Source organism: Maniola hyperantus, chromosome 2 (assembly GCF_902806685.2).
Source record: "Maniola hyperantus chromosome 2, iAphHyp1.2, whole genome shotgun sequence".
In the NCBI taxonomy this organism is placed as follows: Eukaryota; Metazoa; Arthropoda; class Insecta; order Lepidoptera; family Nymphalidae; genus Maniola; species Maniola hyperantus.
The window spans coordinates 4100105-4122486 of NC_048537.1; the positions used below are offsets into that span (position 1 = coordinate 4100105).

At 37.3% G+C, this 22382-nt stretch overlaps 1 protein-coding gene across 1 annotated transcript in view; it reads left to right on the forward strand.

Annotated features, from left to right (window-relative positions):
• The window catches only part of Arf6 (ADP-ribosylation factor 6), a 42920-nt gene that overhangs the window by 9386 nt on the left and 11152 nt on the right, over window positions 1–22382 (forward strand). The window lies entirely within an intron of this gene.

Genomic DNA, 22382 nt, shown 5'->3' on the forward strand with positions numbered 1-22382 from the left:
AAGTCTCGCCTCGACGACACAGCACTCTGTCTGTGGGTGTTGCGCCTTATAGTTCGCACAGTTTCCCCGTATCTCCTATGGTTTTAGATTTCTTAATATTGTTCCAAGTTTAAAAAAAAAACACACTGCATTTTATGTGAGGTACTAAAAATAACTAAACACTTGGCAAGAATTTTTCTATCTTCCCTATAGCGACGACTCTTTCCCATCAGGCCAGAAGTCCGTCTTTGCACCAAGCACTACTGTTAGTACCTACTTAGGAGTAGAAATAGTTTGTCGGGTGGTAGGTAAGTATACCTAGCTACTTCGCCCGCGACTTCGCTCGCGTGAAATTAGGTTTCTTAAAAATCCCGTGGAAAGTCTTTGATTTTCCGGGATCAAAAGTAGCCCATGTCCTTCCTCGGGATGCAAGCTATATCTCTACTAAATTTCATCAAAATCGGTTAAACGGATGAGCCGTGAAAAGCTAGCAGACAGACAGACAGACAGACACACTTTCGCATTTATAATATTAGTATGGATTGATCGTTATCTAGAAATCAAGATTTCGTTAGTGCGATGCGCTCTGGCAATAAGATTATGTAAGTAGGTAACATTATATGCATAAAATATGTAGGTATCTACATTTATATAATATTCTTATTGTGTGAACCAAAACCGGTTTCTATGATACGTACTAGTATAATTACCTACTGATTTCCTTGAATAGCCATTATATGACAAATCACGGTCCAAACGGTTAAGCGGTTGTGCCGTGAATAGGTAAGAGACAGATAGACAGACAATCGCACTTTCGCATTAACATTAGTTATTTATTAAGTAAGTACCTACAACTTACAATTTTTTGCCGATAACAAGTTTTTAAGAACGTTTTGTTCATTACTTTTAGGTCAATGAACCACTCTTTTGGCAGTAACTACTACTGCTTAGATTTACTGAAACTACGCAGAACAAAACAAAAATACACTCTAAGGGCGTTTGTGCACTCACCCGTAATCAGTTCGTTTACGCGTTTTTCATGTACCTAAGCAAAAAAACGGACAGCTGTTTTTTCGCTTACTTAAAACACGAACACGAATCGAATACGGATGAGTGCACAAACGCCCTAAGAGCTATCACGCACTCATCCGATCCGAATCCGTAAAAATACGGATATAAAAAATATCTACATACGTCTAGCTACCATCTAAATAGTTCGATTACTACTTCGGAACGTATTTTCTCGAACTCGGATCGGGTGACTGCGTAACCGCCCTAACCACGCAAAACGCCCTAAAAAGAGTAAAACTCGATCGAAACCACGATTGATTAACGAATATGGGCATCCTATCGACCAAAACAGATGCCAACAGTCCGGAACGCTTTATTTCGACAATTGCAATCATCTGAATGATTATTGCTTCCTCTTCACTACGAATCTTAATATTTCAATGCGCTATTCGTATAGGAGCTGTACAACGGCTCGTTTGGTTATTTCAATCCAGATATCCAATCCATTACTGTATAATTCAGTCATTTAAGTCTGCTACTCCTGAGTTCATTTTCCATTGATCCTCTACACACCTAGTTTGCAGCCTTCCTAGGACATTCAGACGCTTGCCATCACCATATCAAGCACTAAGTACTAGACAAAATATTATGTACTAAATCCTGTAAGCAATGCTGCTGAAGTAAGTAGACTAGGCATTCTAATCTTTCTTCGTCATCATCTATAGACGTCCACTGCTGTGCATATGTTTCTCGTAGGGACCACACGCCACTGTCTTGCGCCGCCTGAATCCAGCGTCTCCCTCGCCTGATGTCGTCCGTCCACTTAGTGGGGGGGGGGGGGGGGTCTTCCAGTGCTGCGCTTTCCGGTGTGAGGTCGCCATTCCAGCACCTTAGGACCCCAATGTGCCCTGCCCATTGCCACTTCAGCTTTGCCACCCGTTGAGATATGTCGGTCACTCTGATCCTCCCACGGATCTTCTCCACGTAACTCCAAGCATAGTCTTATCTTTAATCCAGCAGTATTGGGACTGGTCGCTCATATGAGTGCTATGTCAGTGAACCGTGCATAGTCGAAACTGCAAGCACTTCAGACCGTAAAAATACTGAATTGGAATAACGTAGACTTTCTTTCTTTAACGTAGAAGTTTCTGCATTGGAATTTGGAATAACCACAACGCAATTCATTCCAGTCAAAGGCTGAAATAAACTTACTCGATCCAGCAACTAGATTCGACCAATAAATTATATCAACGGAGACATTTTAACATCTACAAAAAGCGGAACGGATGTTGTTTTAGCAGCGTATCGAGATCAAGAAATTATATTTGAATCATGACCGAGCGTGCTTTTCTCGTTTCGCTAAGATTAGACAAAGTTACGGTAACCGAATAGTTTTATTGACGTCTGACCGCAATAAATCTGGTCCTACAACCTAAATAAAATTTCTGGGCTCGCAAGGCGGAGCTTAAAACACATACTGACTATATTGCGGACTCGCTAGTTCACCTAAGGATTCATCTGAGTACATGTGGTAGTATCCCAAAACTGTGGTATCAGGCATGAGCTAAACGGCGATGAGCAGGTTATTAGATGCGTATGGCAGATGAAAGCTACGGCACATAAGTAAGATCGCTACTCAGTGGAGAGGGCCGAAATTTGGAAAACGTTTTGTGCAGATCGACTGCTCAAACGCTAGGCAAACGACATCGAGGCGACAACGGGTCTGAAGTGGGCCAACAAGGCACTAGGCTAAAAGCCTTGGGAGATCTTGAAGAAGGCCAACAGCCTCTCAGGGATCTAAAAACCAAAACCAAATAACTCAAGGAAAGTATATATATGTATCATATAATCTGTTGGTAATAAAGGCTTATAATCTAAAAAAAGGGAAACCATATCTACACTTTTAATTTGGCGTAAGTAGGTACCTCTAAGTTGGAACTTCTAATATTTCTCAAAATCCGTTAAATCTGATTTGTATTCATCGCGCGCTTCTGCACGAGGTGTGGTAACAATGTTCTTAGTTCTACAAACGTTTCCATGTTAGCCTTGACCATAAAAATATTGACGTGTAAGGGTCGATGCAGACGGTATGCATTCAGATAGCAAATGTTCTGCAAAATTGCAGGTTGAACGCGTTCTTAGCTTTCCTTATTGGCTTGCATTTTTTTTTGTATCGATCTACGGAGGGCTCTTCAACTTTGCTCGGACTTAAAACGAGACAAGATTTATGTCTAGAGATGTAAGAAAATCTGTCTACTACTTAACTCCCTTCTTCTCCCTGCGTCGCTCCATCAATTTTGAGGTTCGTGGCTCCCCTTTAACGCGATTTTTGTTACGATGTTCTTCCATTGCTCTCTATTACTAACTCCGTCTTGAGTTTGAAAAAACTCAAAGTATGCTTTATAGATCTCAATTCTCAACCTTATGGTATATCAGTCGTATAAACTATAAAAATGTTCCATTCTAAAATCATGCGAATGTATCTCAGAAACTTTTTAAATGTAAGTAAATGAGAACGAAACCCTCGTTAGGAAAGCTACGATCCTTATCAAACTACACGCGTATCATGATAGCATAATTACATCCATTGTCTTTTCAATATGAGGTACGATTAGTATCCCATTACGACAGTGCGTGTGACAAGCCATTATGTCAGTTTGCTCTGGATGTTAACTTGAATAAGACCATGACTTTGACCATAACTGGACAAACATCAATTCTATATCAAACAACCGGGATTTAAAAATCTATAAGACCATTTTACCACTGAGTTTTGTCATCAAGTCATCAGTCAAATGTCATCAGAGTGAGAGAACTCTCGGTTTGATTCTGAATCGACGATATGAAAAAAAAAAATAGGCTATAGGGACGTGAAATCATAGAAAAATATCGCTACACTAGGGCGTCAAAGGTACTAACATTTCATGCCTGCCAGTGACGTCAACGCCGCGAAGTTTTGTTAGAAGTTCCCTAACTGTCGCGAACTGTGACCAAATCGTGTCATGTCATCACTGGTCATTTCTAACAAAATTTTAAACACCCTTTTGCAAGAAATATAGCCTACTTTGATGATGCCCGCTTCTTCATAAGCTTGGATTAAGTTTTTAAATCACGAAAAGGTTCCTGGGGGATAAAAAGTGTTTTATGTCCTTGTCCAGGGTGCAAGATACGTCGCCATATTGGCCAAAGAAAAGAACAGACAGACTTATATTCATAGTAATATGAATATGCGCTACATAGTTACCAGTAAAAGATTTTTTATCGGATCTTAGGTAGTTATTACGTTATCCCAACAAAGTTACACCTTGCGCATTAAATGGTACTATAAACAAGTTTAGCTGTTATACCTAATCTTTGATCCACAGTGTGAACAAAGTCTCGCTACTCATAATCTCGCTGCTGATCCACACTTAATCCAGGAGCTTTAATATCTCAACACTTATTATCCCAAAGATAGATTCTTGATTACTGTCCGTATTCCGTCGGTATACGATTAAGAAAAGTTATGGCCAAAACCCCTCTCAGAGAGGGAGACCCGTGCTCTGTAGTGAGCCGGTAATGGGTTGATCATGATGATGTTCCAAAAACATATTTTTTCAAAATTGATACGTGGAATTCACTGAGGAAACCTGGGGTTTAGGACTACACTGAACATTCATCTTCAGTGATGCTTGATGGCACAGATTTTAAGCGATTGTGCGGCAGGTAAATTTAATATATAAGTTTGTTTGTTATGTTGTAAATGTAGTATTGAATTATATCTGATCTGAACAACAACAGCCTATATTCCGTCCGTTATTCTGCTTCATTAGCATTGGACCGTGAATTTTTCTATCAATTAATGTCTGATGTGTCTGATGTAACAATTTGTTAGACAGACGTTCTTTATATTACCGTTAATCATTTCGCAGAACGTTCGAATATTCGGTAATTTATAATGATAATTAATTTGCAAAGATATAAACGATTAATCTGGGGCCTGGGCAAAAAATATGTCTTTCAACGTCACGAAAGCGTAGGCGTTCTGAGCATTATCGTACTCGTTAATGTTGTTGCGTCTATAAACCATAGATAGTGACTTTCACGCTACGATGTTACGCTTATCTAAAAATAATCTATCGTAAAACGTCAACCCTGTTACACGGACAAGTGAAGTGATGTTTAGATCAGCTGAATGAGCTTCGGGGGACGTTTACTTTTAAGTTTGTTCACCTTACAGTTACACAGGCCAAACGAAGTGCACTATCCACAGTATTTATTAGATCTTTAGTGTAATGGGAAAAGGGTCTATATTAGTGCTAACGGCCGCAACTTTAGTATTTACCTTTCACTTCAATGTTTTTAGTTCTTGATAATATATTGGATTAAGTTAGAGCTAAACGAAATTGCATCGTGGCTTAGCACGATACGTTGCCATTGCATTGAATTGGAGCATAATGTTTGGAGAACCTCATTGCCTCAAAACATTTCACTTATTGAAGTCACAAAAATTGTTTATCTGGTATGTTCGCTGTTATTACTTATTGAACTAATATTCTTCACAAATAAAAGGTATCTTGTATTTGCAATAATTTGAATTCTTAAGTTTTTTTAAAATAGAATATTAGGCATGTTAAATGACTACCCCTTCTTCCCCTTTCCTCTCTAAGCGTCAGGCTTGTGCTAGGAGTAGGTACGACAATAGTGCAACGGGCGGGGTTTGAACCGTTGGACCTTTCGGTTTTCAGTCCACTTCTTTACCGGTTGAGCTATTCATTCATATTTATTTTTAATAAATGTAGTACATTACCTACTTACCAAGAAAAGCTTTGTGTTCTCTAAGTATATCTAACACATATTCAACGTAAAACACAATATGCTGCCCTTTGTAAGGTTCAATACCTAGTATCGGTTTTCAAGTAAAGTGCCTCTTTCACTGTACTATTATTCTTCACAAGTTTCTTGATACGGTATTATTGAAGTAGTCAAATCTTCAAATCCCTTATTTGTTTTCTTATTTGTTTTTATTTTTTTCAGTTTCTTTTGCTTTTTCGATTATAACAAAAGTATCTATCGTGTTTGTTAATTTAGTAACGTTTTAAAGTTTCCCGTTCATAACGATCAAATTGCTCCGAAGTAGCAATACACTTTTGCGGTCCGGCATTTCAGTGCGGTTGTGACATAAATTCCATAGTTTCCTTTCAGTGGCTTAGTACGGCGGTGTACTTTCGATCATTATATGGTTTCCTAAGTGCGGACGTCTTAGTGTTGTCTTACACTAAATCTTCAGATTTTTTACGCTTTTTACAACTTCACCGTTTATTCACCGCGTGTTTTTAAAGACATTAGACACATCTGTGTTATCGAGTAATTGTCTACTCAATTTACAAGTACTTACTGCTAGACTTATCATTTATATTATTATGGTCGTCTTCAATTCGCTGCTGGACAAAAGTCTCTTGTAATTTCCACACGCCGCGGTCTTGCGCCGTCTGGATCCATCGGCTCCCGTCGACTCGTTTGATGTCGTCTGTCCACCTAGTGAGGATCAGTACCCGTAGTACAAGATTTTACGTCTCACCAAACGAAACCAAATTCGAGAGTCGAAGTATTTCCGCGTTACAGTAAAATGGACCTAAACAGCCTTGAATTGAAGTCAAATATTCAATGCCACTGATTTTAATTTCGCAATGTTTCCGCTTGGAGCACTGGCTGTAGAAGTGTAGACAAACTTGAGCTTTAAAACAAGGCGTTTAAGATCCAGTTTACTGTAACGCGGAAGTATTTCGACTCTCGAATTTGGTTTGGTTTGGTGAGACGTAAAATCTTGTACTACGGGTACTGGTGTTGCGCTTTCTGTTGTAAGGATGTCATTCCAGCACATTTTGACCGCAACGTCTATCGGTGGTTCGAACTATGTGCCCCGCGCAGTGCTAATTTTATTTGTTATTTTGGCTCTTTTCATCTCTTCATTTTAGATTTTATCAACTAGAAAAATTATACTTACATATAGGAGATGTCCCTTTATGCCACGAACCAAAATGGTAAGCTGCAAGTGATTAATGAGCAAAATTAAATAGGTCACCTAAACGCAGACTTGCGTAGACGTTTAACGTTAATTGCTCCAGCAATTTACAATGGCCAGTAATTTCATTTTACAAGCACCAAACTTTTTGAGCTTTCTCTGGCGATAATTAAAAAATTGGTGGCGCTCTAATTTTATTTACAGAATTATTTTTCTTTGCTTATCATGATTCACGCCTACTTTCTTGCAAAATATCAATCAACCTATCCCAAAGAAAATATGTTTAATCAGAAACCCTAGTTTAAGTGGCTAGAAATATTCTGGTAAATACCAGTTGATTGCCAATATTTGTAGTACTTCGTTCCAAAATAACCTTAGCAAACTTACCCACATATAAATTAATAAATAATAACGTACCGCGTTGTTTGACTTACTGGAAATCGATCGCACGACCAGTTTGATTTTTTACTAATGAAAGAAGAATATAACGATATTTTTAAAGTAGGGCAATATTGTGTAGCCTCTATAGCGACCGTCCTATATCTGGTACAGGGAACTAGCTTACTTTGACATTAATTACTTGACATCGCAGATCTAGACAGGTTTTGTTTTGAGCGCACCATCTTGGAAGGAGGTCGTAGGCGAGGCATGCGATAATAACTCAACAAAGGTTACGTGGAATTCTGTATAAAAGGACGGATATCATGATATGAAATAAGACACGGATAAAGGAATAGATTAACCGCATTTATTAGTTGGAAGTTAAGTCATTCAAAGGAATGACATATATAAGTAGTTAATATTTTTTATTTTTTATAAGCTGGTATTATCATAGAACGCGTTCCGTAAAAAGTCCGATTTCTCTTTTAGCTCAAATAAATTTAAAAACCTAGTTATAAGAACTGTTATAACTTGCTATTGCGGATAGTAAGTAATTATTATACATTTATCAGGCTTCACTGTACTGATTGTTACTTTGTTAACATAATAAGCATTTAATTTGCAAATGTTGTATTTAACATAATTATATCAACAGTTTTATTAATATTATTACTATTTATCGTCAAGAAACTACTTATCTATATAAAGTTCGGTGACCGATCCGAGTCGGACAATCGGTACTAAATCAAGGTGATTTAAGTCTATCAATTGAAGTCGTGGGATATGAATGGAAATTGGAAGTACCTACTTACTTAATAATTGACCTAGAATTTTAGGCATGCGGTATTTATTAAGTTTTTATTGTTTAAACTATCGTGAATGATTTCCATAATAACATGTCTCACAGCCGGCTTTACTCACGTGTTTAGTCGACGCTAGCCCGACTAGTTTCGAACCCACGTCAGCTAAACATGTGAGTAAAGCCGGGTGTGAGATATGTATTAAGCTTCTATTGTTTTCAAATCACTGTATTAAGTTACTGACTGAAAATAAATTTTATGAAATATTTGACAGATAACTGACTGACTGAACTACCTGTGTATGGAATAAATGGAGATAAATCGTGGTTCAATCCACCTTAGCTCGTCTCGTCGATCTACATTGAATTACTTACCTGATTACCTTCAAACTCTCATAAATTTTAATAATTTCCAACTAGCAATCACTATCTCCATAAAAATGTGTGACAATATTAATGAATTGAGTTGCTTACATACTTACAACGACTGTCGGTTTCAACCATTAAATCAGAGATTCAAATGATTCTCAAGTCCTTTGCAAATTACTCCGTTGAGCTTATTGATGAATATCTCCTTGCATTTATTCCGGTTCATTAGGTTTCTCAGTTATATTAAGTAGTTAGGTATTCTGAAAAAACTGCGAATAATTCTTGTATTCAACGGCACTTGACACTCTTAAAAGAGGAACCCATTTCGTTGTTCATATTTTTTATATTATAAGGATGTACTTCTACGCATTTTATTGTACTTGTAACACGGACCTTTTGGAAGCAATTAGCTTTTACCTTATAAAGGGTAGCCGGCAGACGCGCGCTGATGTCGATAATAAAAATAAATGCGAATTTCGGCCCGCCTCGCTTTTTGTAAATTGACATCAAACATTAACTTTGTCGTTTTTCAGCTTATCATCAATAACGGATGGTCTCAAGCGAATTATAGATAACAAAATATTCTGTGGTGCTCCATGTGTTTTAGCGTTGTAACTTTAACTATTTAATTAATCACGAGTCACGACCATCCTTTTATATCCACCCTAAGTCCTAACATCTAAATATCATAATGTTTAACCTTAGTATATCTATTTCATTTAAATCCTTATTCTCATGCGGTACTTAATTAGTTATTGTTATTTTACCTTCATTATCTGTTTATTTTAAATTTGTCTCAATTCTACTTACGCTATTCCACCATCTCAACTCAGAGCCCATTCCTCTCATACTCTCAATTCCTTATCGTCTCAGAGTGAGAAGAGTACTTCTACCGGCGTACACATTAGATTATAGTTATTCTCATCTTCATCTCATTCAGGTTAGTTTGAAGAAAACTCGTGAAGAAAGATGCTTTTTTTATTATGTTAATTTTTATGAGACTTTTGTACGACACGGACACGCCAGCCCAATCGTAGCCTAAATTACAATCAATTAAGTAAATCAACTAAATGACAATTACATCATATAAATTACATAATGGAATGCAACAGAAGAAATATCACTGCCTGCATAAAATATGTCTGCATAATATTTTAATAATCGATTTAAAACCTGTAGGGCGATTGTCTAAAACCTGCATCAATCATTATTACAATCTCAATTGTTCTGATTGGTTGAATTTGTGCGATTCTTGTTGCAACAATGCATTGTGGCCAATAGTGAGCGAGCATTAACCAATCAGAGATGATTGCGATCGTGACATTGTAGCTGTCAAACAACCGCGGTAGGGCCACTGATGACGGTATACTGAGAAGGCGAAATATGCCTTGTTAAGTATAAACTTTAATTCTAATGCTTACGTATGTATTTGCAGCAGTATCAATTACTTGCTGACTTCATGGCAACATCTCTAGCTTGCCAAGACACATATATCACAATTGTATATAACTGCGATAACTTGGCGATGTTTGCGGATGACTTCCACGTCTCCAAAACGTTTGAAACTGTTTCCGTTCAAGTGAATAAGTTTCTAACTAATAGGTATATCAAAACACATTAATTTTGAACTATGTCGATAGATTATACGCTGTCGTACAACATGTAATTAATATCAACCGCAAGATTATACTCAATATCGTTTTCAAGATGCTTTCAAGGTTTCAACTCAACCCTTGTCAAATTCGGCACAATATTCACATTATAGCAAATTTCCAAACGTAAAAAAGCACTTAGCTATGATGCTTTAAGTACTTAAGTGTTTTCTTCAGAATTATCAATGATACATTTTCTTTGAACGAACCTACTTCATCGTCTCTTACTACATAGGAGTTGCGAATATGACTTTAGAATTCAGCTGTTATATGTATACTTGTTCAATTTTACTATAATTATAATATGTACCTAATATGTTGGCAGGGCAACAATCCTAATTGATAAAACATGGCCGACAAAATTATATCACAACTTCTTGTTCTCAAGTACTTAAGTACTTGGCAAATAGTTCGCACACAGAATATCGATTTGTGTTGGCGAACGTTATAGTTAAAATGGCGAATAGCATATACTGTATATTATGTACCTATATATTTATTTTCCGCTGCATGCAATCTTGATCTAATATTGTTTCTAATTTCTTATAACAACCATAAATATTTGGTATCGTCAAAGTCGATTAAATAAACACGAGTAAAGGAATAATTTAATAGTATTTATAGTGAGAAAAGTTTAAGAATTTTGTGTTGCAAAATTACTGATGTCACTAATTGATCATACTATTTATAAAAACACCAACACATACTAAAACACTACTTGATACATTGAACATGTACTCCCGACTTTTAGGAACACGCAACATGATCTTGTCATAAACAATAAGAACCAGTCCGTTGATTACTTTAAATAAAATCAACATCCTGTACATTTGGGAGTCCTGGCCTTATGGTCTTGACTCTAGAAAAAGCAGGTATATTATACTAGGGAGACGCCCGTGTTGAGGTGGTCATAGTTGACGCCAACGACTCCGTACGTCTTCCACATTAGTGTAGGCAATAGCATTTACATACATGCCAACTTTCAAGTCCAACTTTTGGTAGTTACCTATGTTTTGTAGTTCCTGGAAGGAGGAGAGAGGAAGACACCCCCAGACACTATTATTTGAATAGCCTGACTAGACTATTTGAATGGCCTGCTTGTGCTGACTTGAGATAGGGTCGGATTGGATTTGCGCCGGTGCGAGCGATGGGGCGGACGCCCGAAACCCTGTGACTCGCATGCTAGAAAGAGAATCGAGTGGCAAAAACACCTCCTAAGGGCAATAATTATAATGTGGAGAAAGAAAAAAGAAAGAAGAAGCTTCTTTTCTCGCCAACTCAGAGTTGCCGTGATGTAGAGGACAAGGAGGAGGTTGTTTTAGCCCGCGCAAGTTGGACACGCCCTGTCAATAACAGAATTCCACCCCCGAAGAAGAAAAAAGGCCTTGACCAATGACCATATCTATTATTGGGCATGTCTTGGTTGACAAAATTTTATTTACAATTAGTGGCTAGAACGTCGTTAGTTGGCAAGTCAGTATGCTGTATGTCCCCGGCATCGACTTTATAAACTATCAATTATCATTATTTAGGGAACGTGTAGGCGCAGACTTCTTGGCAAACCTGTGAATCAACAAGGAATATCCGCTGTGGGAAAATTATTTTTGCGGCTTTGGCAAGGCCGTCAGACGCTGACAAGTACTCTTATCAGCTTATCACTGCTGATACGAAAATACATAATAATAACTCAATCCAAAATTATAATAACCTTGTAATTTTGGACTGAGAAGGTGTAGATAAAATGCAATCGCTTAACTATTAATATTTGTAACATTTTTTTCATTTTCATAATTAAATAATGAAAATTGCAATACAATTAATTAAAGAAATTGGAATTTCCATAAGCCTCATTTTTCAGCTCACCAGGTCGGCGTACTTGACCGCGAAGTTTTATACGACACGGTTTTTATACTATAATTAACATTTCACTGTCGGCGAGAGACGGTGAAATGAATGATAAATATGGAAGACCTTTTTTTTAACGCTGGGAAATGCGTTTACGAACGGACCCTCCACTGGGGACCCCACTCTCGAGGTCCCCCACCGCACCGACGAAGTGTGTGCGCCTCCCAACCCGGGAACCCAACGGGTGACACTGCAGACCCCGCGCGGCGCGCACGTCGCCCGCGTCTCATCCTCCGCTTCTTCCACTGTGGTCTCTGTTAGTAACACGCGGAGAAACCTCCCCCTCCTGCCAGGTCATTAGCCATAGCCAACAATATCCCCGAAGATAAATTATTAGCCAAGTTACCGGGGTGCACCGGCCCGAATACTGCTCTTCCCCTCGGACGCATCCAAAAGGGACCAGCAGCACCTAGGCACACGGGTAGGTTACCTGGCTGGCAGCCCATATATGGAAAACCCTTACATTAACTACACCTAGCAATAAAAACTAGTGATGTTCCAAAAATACAAGCCAAGCACATTCGCTTTCACATTGATTCATGAATTCCATGATTAAAGGTACGGACAGACGTGCTCAAAAAAAGCGTGCTTTTATGCTAGCTTAATGTTAGTATGCTCATGCAACTGTTCACATTTGCCAGCAATAAGCATGCTTAAATAAACTGTAGAGTTATATGTTGTATGTTGTACTGAGTACATGCTAATAAGCAAACCCTGTTCAGACGCGCTCGGAGCACGCCCCCTTCTACCCGCGCCTCAGGTAGCATGCTCGAAAATCAAACGTCGGTTGATTTTTGAGCATGCTCATTACATGACACACGTGCTACTAATGAGCACTTGCTCAATAAAAGCATGCTTTCGTGCTAGTAATGAGCACGTCTGTCCGTACCTTTATGATCATCGAATCAAAGCTAAAGATTCAAAAGTTCTAAATAGCAAAAGTTTTTCTTTATCTTCTTTCTCTTGTAATTCTTGATGAATAAGTACAATGACTCTTTACTATGTTATACTAAACTTCGTAGCGTTATTTACTCCATCTTGCTCAACGATTTCGCATTTACGGCTCGATGAAAATTTAAACACGTACGTGGCGGATTTTCGAGTGGGCTTGCTTGGTTATTACGCAATCGGAATCGTTGAAAGCTTATCGCAAAGTGCAGTAGGGAGACTTACGTTCTATTGCTATAAACTTAGAGTAAGTTTCCATATTCTACGATTTGACTATTTATTAGCCTAATTAAGTTTTAGAAAATTTAAGATACAACACACACCGACACACACACACTTTAAAAATCTAATTAAGTCTTATTTCCTTGGTATAACGGCTCCCGTTTTTTGAGTCTCCTCCGTGTTTTATTTTCATTATATCAATTGCAGCCATATTTATCAGTGTAAGCTGAGGTAAAATTGTTATAAAAAACCTGGCTACATTCTTCGTGCGAATCTACTTGTAGGTTTACGAGTTAGTAACGTGACATCAGAGTTGGCAAAAATTTGTCATTTCGTAATATAAGATTGAACTAACTGTGGAAATGCCGTGATTTGATATCAGAAGCCCTACTGTAATTTTTAACATAAACTGTGCGTAAATCTAACGAATGTCAACGAAAGTATGGACAAAAGGGATGGATAAGAATAAGTTTTCGTCCCCTTTCTGGCCATACTAAATGACAGATTTATGCACGGTGTACAGCCTCTACAGTCTACACACAATTTTGGCATTTACTTTACTCTGGTGTCGCGTTTTTTAACTAGAAACATTGAGATCTCAGAACAGTACTTCACAATCACAGTGTTTAAATGTACGTTCTCTCTAGTTCGCCACAGTTACTTATTTATTCACCCGCTCCTATTTTTGTACTTATATAAAGTTTGAGTGAAAATTTCGCTCAATTCTCGAGCGTTTCAGCTAAGCTAAGCGGCGAAGGGGACCGTGTGAGATGTCTCCGGGTGCAATAAGAACATCGCTTTATATGTTTATATTTACTTGCTTGTTTATAATTCCGAGTTTAGTTTCACACTTCCTTTCACTGCCATTATCTGTGCTAAGTATTTGTTTTTCATTAACTTCATTAGAAAGTGCAGTTAATGTTTACACGTTTAGTTCCGATTTTAGTTATCAATTCACATAATAGCGTAGGTCTCTCAGATGGGACTATTTAAATACACGGAATGAACAACAAAAGTCGCTGTTGATCGATGATTTATTATTATATGTCATGATTCATGAATATGTAAATTGCGAACCAAGTATAGTAGTTTTCACCCACCTTTTCTTGAGAGTAACTTGAGGCAAAGGTCTTTTATGATACTATATAGAGCAGTAGAAAGTGAACAGCATAATATTTCGTTAATTGAAATGCTGCCAATCGATCATCATGAATATGCAAATTAAACTGGAACTGAAAATCCTCAAAAATCCAACGCCAACGTGGCAGGCCGAGGTGGCGATGGCGTGATGAATCAGATTTCAGTTTGGTTGCCCGAAGAAGCACAGAATACAACAACAGAATAGGGAGTTGTAGATAAATCGAAGGGAGACGTTTGCTCAGTCGTGGCCGTGTCGGGGACAGTACAGGATAAATTTTTATTAATCTGAAAGATATCCCCAAATATGCTTCATTTTTACTAGATTCAAGAAATTAACTTAACTGTTCTCAGTTTTTTGTGTTGGATTTTCATTAATACCAGAGATACGCGCTCCCCCAAAGTTTTCCCTTGTCACATAAATCGCACCAGCTATTGGGTTTGGGACGTCGCGTCGCGAAGGGGAAACGAAACCATAAAAGCCATTCGTCCAAAGATAGCATTAGTGCTTATGTAGCGTAAACCATAACTGAAACATTGCACGCTTTTACTTCTTCATGCATTTCAAAAATGTTTATTGGCTTTGTGAACTTTGTTACCGTTTTTGGAAAAATATGGGCGCCGATTCTGTTGTCTATCTCTAAACTAAATTTAGAGTATCTGCTTCTTTTTCTTTTTAATATTGCTAAAAAAGGACGGATTTAAAGACTCTAAATTTTAGTGCACGCTACAAATTTAAACAATAGGCTCGCGACTGGCAGCTAAAGTCACTAGGTTTGACGATTTAAATTAAATTTTAAACTGTCAAACTGTGTCTGTCCTTTTCATATTTCATTAAATAAGAAAAGGATGCGAATACTTTAAAATTGAGAGCTCAGAATCAGTACCATATGCTGGATAAATCATTAAATCGATTGATACGAGTAACTATTCAATTGTTTTTTTTATTTAAATAGATGTCGATTTGAATTAACCATGACCCAGTGGCCAGTACAGAATACCAAAATCACCTAATAGTTAGGTTCATTTTTAGTTCATAGATGTAGAAATATTCTTAATTTTTTTTCAACGTTTTTATCATAATTAAAAATTTGTATAGTCAGGTCTGGAAACAACTCAAATGTAGGTACAGTAATTGTTTGTCCCTTTAATATTTAACGACTTTCTACGCAATGTGAAGGGTTGTGACATAAAATTTTCCTAGAAATGTTTCGCTATGCTAACAATAGCAGAAACAAGGCCAAATAAGTTGTCACGATAACATAACTTAGTAAGTAATCATAATTTATTTTGATAAAGCGTCTTTGAATATTTAGTTATAAGTAAGTACTTTTTATTTTATTTTTTTATTGAACCACCAACAGACTCATACAAGAAAATTACACTATTCAAATCCTAGGTGCTAAGTTATTATATAATTCTAATTATAGGCGACTAAAGCACAGAGCATGCAAATTTAGACGAATAAGCCGTGCGAACTTACTTAGAACAAACAGCTTATGAAAGAAACACAAAGGTAAGAAATAAAAAAGATTAAATGTAAGAAAACTTTGCCTAACTAGCTATTTGAACTCGTTGTGTTGTCGACAAATTGTTTTAAACGCTAACGGATATTACATGTTAATGTTTAGCTATTGTTAGGCACGGTATAATATGTTCGATGTGATTATCTTTGATGGTTTATGCTGATAACTGTATTGCGTAGACAGTCTACTACCACTCAAAGAACATTCTGATCCAATTATTTTGAAAGCGTGACAAATAAATATAGAGCGAATCTATAAATAGTTGCTCTAGTAATCAGTACCCTTATTATAAATGCGAAAGTGTGTTTGTTTGTTGGTTTATTGGTTTGTTGGTTTGTCCTTCAATCACGTCGCAACGGTGCAACCGATTGACGTGATTTTTTGCATGAGTATAGATAAAAACCTGGAGAGTGACATAGGCTACTTTTTATCCCGGAAAATCAATGAGTTCCCACGGGATTTTTAAAAACCTAATTCCACGCGTACGAAGTCGCGGGCATCAGCTAGTAATCATATAATACAACATATTATAATATTATATTCTCGACGAGGGTAGAGTCAAGGTTTTAAATTTTATTTTTCTCATATTTTTGATGACCTCCCTGGCGCAGTGGTCGTATTTGTGGGAGGTCCTAGGTTCGATTCCTGGCAGGGGTTTGGAATTTAAATTTCTGGTCTAGTGTAGTGGGAAACTTCGGCCGTGGATACGGATAGTTATAGGGTGGTCCCTATCGACAAAGCCGTGCCGCCAAGCGATTAAGCGCTCCGGTACGATAAGTACCGCATAGAAACTAAAGGGGCATGGGTTTAATAAACAACTGCCATACCCCTTCCAGGTTAGCCCGCTTCCATCTTAGACTGCATCATCACTTACCACCAGCTGAGATTCCACTCAAAGGCTAACTTGTATCTGAATAAATATAAATAAGAATCCGCTCCTGGACCATTCAATGACTGTACGAATGCACGGGTTACACTAGAGATACCGATTTTCATTCTTCCAAGCGTCTGCTCGGTGACTACGTCCGACCGTTTTACCAGATTCTTTAAAGTGTTGTTGACTATATAGAACTTTAGAATGATATGGAAGGCAGAAGAGTTATAGAAGGACAACTTTGTATAGTAATTACCGGTCTTCTTAGTTCAACTTTAGTGCTTACTCCAGTATTATATTCTTCAGGCAAATCCATACTAATATTATAAATGCGAAAGTGTGTCTTATCTGTCTGTCTGCTAGCGTTTTACGGCCCAACAGTTTAACCGATTTTGATGAAATTTGTTACGGAGTTAGCTTACATCCCGGCTACTGTTTATTAAGAAAATTAAAAAGTTCCTTACGTGATTTTTATAAACCTAAAAAAACGCGGACGAAGTCGCGGGCATCACCTAGTACTTAATATGGAAATGATGTTTAAGCGATATTGTAGCCTGCCCTTTTAAGTTTTAACAAATGAGTCACTGACGGTATGGATTCCTGTGGAATAACTAACGAGCGTACAATCGTCCCTGCATTTCCCACTTCCGCAGCAATTCAGGGGAATATTGCAAGCTGCGGTATCTGCTGACTGCTGTTTGCACTTGCTGTGTTCATACTTTAACCTACACCTACACACTAACAATCAACAAGTATGTACCTACATCGACACTCGCCACTTGGATATAAATTGCGTCTGAATTTATTTTAATGATATTCTCTAGCGGATACTCGGCGTGTGCTACTACGTTATAAAAATTATGTGCCTAGCCTAATGCATTGTTTTAGTGGTCTCGAACCATTTTCGCACTATTGCCTTTCTAATAGAACTAGTTTGGGCGACATCGGTTGGGTGGTTTCAAAGTCTATAACGGACATAGGTAGAAACTATTTTCGTGTTTTATACCTTATTAAGAACTTGTCATTTATCTAGTAGTAAGCAGTTTGACTTGGTTGTGTTTAATTGGTCTATCAATGTAAATCTGAATTCTGGTCATTATCTATTGTTCTTTCTACATATATATATACTTACGTATACCTATCAATTATCTCTGCAGTTGTATAAAGCAAGTCTCAATACCGTTAAAAGACTGGCCCGTACGTCGTCTGTGGTCACGGCTGCGAAACGTCTTTTTTACTAACCCACTAAGAGCTGGTATCCCATCAGGTTGTATTTTATTACTGGAAATATTGAATTTCATCTGCTTATGGTCTCTCCCATCTTTAGTTCCCACAAGAGTCAAGACTATCATTCAAAAGATCAGATTATCCATACTTCCATACATTAATATTATAAATGCGATAGTGTGTCTGTCTGTCTGTCTGTCTGCTAGCTTTTCACTAATCAACAGTTTAATCGATTTTGATGAAATTTGGCACAGAGTTAGCTTACATCCCGGCAAAGGATATAGGCTACTTTTTATCCCAGAAAATCAAAGAGTTCCCTCGGGATTTTAAATCATCATCATCTAGTATTATATAAGCGGAGATAGCCTAGTAGTTACGACGTCCGCCTCCTATTCGGGAGGTCGGGAGTTCGATCCTTGGCACGAATCTCTAACTTTTCGGAGTTATGCGCATTTAAAAAAATTAAATATCACTCACTTAAACGGTGAAGGAAAACATCGTGAGAAAACCTGCATGCCTGAGAGTTCTTTATAATGTTCTCAAAGGGGAGTGAGGTCTACCAATCCGCACATGGCCAGCGTGGTAGACTATGGCCAAACCCTTCTCACTCTGGGAGGAGACCCGAAGTGAGCCGGCGATGGTTTGAGCATGATGATGATGAATGTCCTCCCGACCGAATTTCGACCACAGCGCGGCGGCCAATCTCCATAGAAATTATTATGTCAAAATCCTTCTCATACTGAGAGGAGACTCGTGCTCTGTAGTGAGCCAGCTATGGGTTGATCATGATCATATTACCTAAGCTTTGCCCAAAAAAATTGTCATTTTCATTTGAAAAATCTATTTTGGGATGCGCTTCAACGATAATTTGGATTCGCTTACTGTGAAATATTTTATCAAGTACAAATTGTAGGCCGTTTAAAAACGTAGTTGAAAGTCTCATTTGGCATAGTTTCAATGTTGGTTAATTGGAATTTTATCATTATCCCTGTAGCAAAGTTCAACATTTATGTATAGATAATATTGAAACTGCAAAACTGTAACTTGATATTTCTCAAACTTAAATTAATTTAGGTCATTAGCTTCTATCTTAGTTATCAAATTCAGACCCATTTAAGTAAAATGAAATGAAATGAATGAAATTATTTATTTCCAAGAAACATTGTACATAAGATGTTAACATAATATCGATAATTATCCAATATGTTTCGTCAATCATGTTTGAAGCTGTTATGGCTAAAAGTTTCAATCTATCTTCAAATGTAAATTGGCCAGTTGAAGGAAATGACGTGGAAATCGGGTAACGCCCTCTACTTGGCCAGTCTATCGTAAATAAAAGGGGTTCATCATTGATCTATAATTTGGGGTTCACGAAATAAAATTAATGTTTAGCATTTCTTCCATGACTTGGTTATAGAACTGAGTAGATGTCGGTAAATCAATATGGTGACATAATTACAAGACCTAAATCTAATTAGGTAATTTTATAAACTTTAACTATTTATAAAATTTTATTTATTTTATAAACGGCCCTTTTTAAAATAAAGTACTGATCTATACTTCATTCCATAAAGTTCTCCATAATGTTCTCAAAGGTGTGTGAGGTCTACCAATCCACACTTGATCATCGTGGTAGACTATGGCCAAACCCTTCTCACTCTGAGAGGAGACCCGTGCTCTGCAGTGAGCCGGCGATGGGCTGATCATGACAATATGATGACTATTAACTACTTAATTATTTTGCTTCAGAGTCGTCAAGTGTTTTACCTACTACCTGATTCGTACTAGTTAAGCTATCTTGTAGAAATCAATAGACGGGTAAATAGGAGAAAGACTCACACAATAGAGATATTATAAAAAATTCAACCCAAAGCCTTGAAACAAAAGTCATTTTGTTACCTCATAACATTTTAGAGGGTAGAGCTGCCGCTCTAATCTGAAATTAATTCCAATTTCAACGGGAAGGTCGGGCCTAGAAATGTCTCAATTCGCGCATTACTTCGTTATTGGAGTACCTACACAAATTCCCTAATTGTGCGAGGGCCGCTTCCTCGTTGTGAAGTCACATTAGACTCCAATAGGCGGTTACGTCACCCGTTGCTCCGCTAATGTTTGCTTTATCAACGGTTGCTACGCGAGATCAAATAGCAGTTTCTTGGCCTCATCAAATTGTAAATGTTTAAACTCTGCTTCTTATGAATTGTATTTTCATTGACCGCATTACATGTATAGTCCTGGTTTTATTTCTAAGTCGCAATATCTAAGAGCAAAAAAGCTATTTCAAATCACGTTTCGTTTCGGTTTTATGGCACATGGCATGTTCAATTCCATTTATAGTATACCAACAGAACAGACATTGAGGAAATCAATAGTACAATATTAAATATCGGGAACGCTTGCTGTGGCATCCAAATAAACTGGCACAGAGCCTGTTAACAATAGAGATAATTAAGCATCTTAAGCGTGCAAATGTGGTTGATAATGTGCTAAAGATCTAAGGACACTGCTCTGGCTCTAAGACCCCATAAGCCATATATAGAACAAAACTTGCTTACAGTCTGTCGACCATCCTTCGAGTTTCGACTAATCGCAGATCATACACGAAAAAAAAATTGAATCCATGGACTATTTTTTCATCTTAATACCTACTTGAGTACCTACTATATATACGTATATTTTCTGTTTACGAGATTGCAACGGGCAATATATCCTGTTCTTTCTGAAATTCTGTTTAGGTACTTGATTCTGCGATGTTTCGTTAGACCCAATTTGCGTTTCGTGTATAAATTGTTAAGCATAGTCTCGGCTTTTACGGCACATGGCATGTTCAGTTCCAAACGTTAATCAACCCAACATCGTTTCAGTTTTAAATGTATTTTATATTGCGTCATTCATCTTTCTTGATTATCTATTAAAATACGCTGGAAGTTTTCGATCTCATCTGAAAATATCGGAAGAGATATTTTTTTATCCAATATTTTAATTTTACTCCTGTTTACGTGTTTGCGACGACCAATATAATATATACTGTCCTTCCTGAAATTCGTTAAACACAATTTGGGTTTCGTGTATAAATTGTTGACCGTCGCGTCGTCTCGGTTTTTACGGCACATGGAATGTTCAGTTCCAAACGTTAATCGACCCAACATCGTTTCAGTTTAATGTTTTATTGCGTCATCGATCTTTCTTTTTCCACGACAATGATCCATTTAGGTGCGAACGCCGTTCGGGGTTTATATTGTGTCTTGGAAGACCATTTCCGACTAGAAGAACTGTTTTGGAATGATATTCATGCATTATCTCTATACTCTTTTTCAAACTACATAATCTGTACTTATAATAATTTATATATATAACTGCTAGTAAAAAAAACTGTTTACCCATCGGATTTAGTTCAGCAAACTTCACACCATAAAATATCTTGTCATTATAAAATAAAAATAAAAATTCTTTTTATTCAATTAAACCTTTACAAGTATTTTTGAATCGTCACTGGTTCGGATTGCTAACTATTATTATCTACTTATCTTTAAGAAATATTTCAATTGTTGCATTCGTTTTCTTTTACATTATGAACACGTGAAGTTGCGCTCACATGTGTGAAAATATCTAAGATATGTTTGCAATTGTAAATTAATTAAGTAGGTAATTCTCATACTTTCTTCACTACTCTTTTCAAAGAATTTACATTTCGGTTTTGTCTAGGTATTCATCTAATTCCAATACTTGAATTTTTTTGCATTTAATTTTTGCGCGAATGATCAGCCTGACTTCAGCGCAGAAATGCAGCCTACTTCTGGGCACCATTTAACTTTAACTTTTATTGTAACAACTAGCTTATGCTCCCAACTACGTCCGCATAAACTAAACAAATTTCAAACCCCTATTTACCCCCTTAGGAGTTCAACTTTCAAAAATCCTTTCGTAGTGGATGTCTACGTCATTATAGCTATATGCAAGCCAAATTTCAGCCTGATCCATCCAGTAGTTTGAGCTGTGCGTTGATAGATCAGTCAGTCAGTTTTTCCTTTTATATGTTTAGATTTCTCAAACTCTTGGCTTTATCTAACTAGTTCAAGGTCATATCTATGTTTAGCCAAACCTATCATTTTTTTATCTCTTGTATGATAAAAGGTTATCTTTAAAACTATTTTGGTATATGACACAATTGCATCGTATTTGCCTTTGTATTGAGCGACATAGTAAAAGATTTCATACTGAGGGCTCTTGTCTCCTATATTTAGCGTTTAGCTCGGTTCTACAATCTAAGGCGACGGAAGGTTTCTTGTGAAATGCCGACGAAGCTGTGTCCCTGAAGATTGCAGTATTCACTGCCTTTTGTCCGTTT